Source organism: Populus euphratica, unplaced genomic scaffold (genome assembly GCF_000495115.2).
Source record: "Populus euphratica unplaced genomic scaffold, PopEup_1.0 scaffold153.1, whole genome shotgun sequence".
In the NCBI taxonomy this organism is placed as follows: Eukaryota; Viridiplantae; Streptophyta; class Magnoliopsida; order Malpighiales; family Salicaceae; genus Populus; species Populus euphratica.
The window spans coordinates 377,996-379,893 of NW_011499953.1; the positions used below are offsets into that span (position 1 = coordinate 377,996).

Sequence of the window (1,898 nt, forward strand, 5' to 3'; positions counted from 1 at the left end):
GATCAGGTTGTAATGAATAATATGTTGAGGTGCTAGATAGCACCATCAGCAGCAAGGGTGGAACGACCATGTCAAATTAATAATATAGATGATATTTGAGAATATTAATTATGACTTCTGAGGATTGTACTAGAACGGTCTCTCATTTAATTACTTTTGAAACTCGAGTAAGATGTCCAAATCTCCATGCAATTATTGATGGACTTTGGTATCTGTCGGAAAAGCTTAAATCCAATTTATAAAATTTAATTAAAAAATATTATTTTGATATATTTTTAAATAAAAAATACTTTATATCACAATATTAAATACATATAATTTAAGTATTATTTTTGCCTAACCATTGTATAAGAAAATATTTGGCTTTGATAGTTATATCTTTTTATTATTCTATCCTACATCAATTAGCAAGACCATAAGATGATTTCTATTAATGGACATTAAATTGATATAGGACATGGTAGTAGCTGTTATGGTGATATCAAAACCAGCTAGGCATAAAAACAAATAAGTCACCATTGAACTTTATAGTAATTAGAAAATGCTAATTATAAAGCTTGTTATGAGATGAAAAAGATACCAATTATCTTGTTTATTTTATTTAAAATAAATTATATTGTTATGCTAGTTTTAATGATGAATATTAAATAAGCTCATATGCTAAGAGTTTATCTAAATTTTTATGTGTGTGTATGTGTGTTGTAGACACACATACACAAGTTTAGACAAACTCTTAGCATGTGAGCTATATATACTATGCGTGTATGTTTATTGTTAAAGGTAAAAATAAAAATAATAATACTAATCTAAAAGGGTGTTTTAGGAACTCAGTTTAACAACGAGGCTCCATCCTTATTTTTGAAATGCAAGCGTTGAACTTGTAAGGATGGTGAAAAAATAATAGACAAAAGCCTATTTAAAATTATATTGATTAAAATAAATAAAAAATTACTATTTATATTTAATTGATCTATGTGGAATCACACCAACCGAGTACAAATCAACCCTTATCATTAAAGATAGGTGTCCCAAAAAAGTAACACATTCAAGAATATACTCAAACAGACACTAACATAAACATAAAAAAATTTAAATATAGATGAATGCTTATAAAAATAATACTTACAATAAAAAATAATAATATTAAGGTAACACTATATTATCCAATTGAGACATTGTAAAATAGGCTAAACCAATCTTGATATCTTTTTGAACAAAAGCTAAAGTAAGCTCCAAATACTACTATTATTATACCTATCAAAGTTATTAGCTTTATTATGTAAGGTATAACTATGGAAAGAGAAAGAAGACAAACTATAAGAAAAATTCTTGCTCTTGACATTATAACAACATGTATTAGAACCATAATAGGGATAGATCTTTTCATGAAAATAGTAACTACACATGAAGGGGGATTGCGTAGATTTAGCAATTGAACCGAAAAATAATAGTTTCCTGACCCATTAAAAAATTTCCTTACTTTTCCATAAAACTATCTCCTCTTATGAATAATCATGTAACTATTATTTAATCATCTTTAAACTTACATGGGTTATAAACAAAACAAAATCAAACAAACAATGGAAGTGAAATGGGAAAGGTGGATTTCTGTTATAAACTTCTTTTTTTAATAATTCAATTAATATTATCACCATAAGTGACTCTGCTTTTTGAAGGCAATATTTGGTGACCAGATGACCCTATATACATTGTCTACCCTGCATGCGCTAACAAAGTTATTATTTTAAAAAAAATATGAAAAATTTATTAAAATGCAAAAATGACTGATTCAACTTGTCATTAACAAAAAAATCAAGATAAAAAAACCAAAACATCCTAGATGATAGTTTTGTTAATTTTGAACTCAAGGGTGATTAAGTAATTTATTTAAAAAAAAA

General features: G+C 26.2%; 1 protein-coding gene across 3 annotated transcripts in view; it reads left to right on the top strand.

Annotated features, from left to right (window-relative positions):
- The window catches only part of LOC105138157 (glutelin type-A 3-like), a 52,614-nt gene that overhangs the window by 2,531 nt on the left and 48,185 nt on the right, over positions 1-1,898 (top strand). The window lies entirely within an intron of this gene.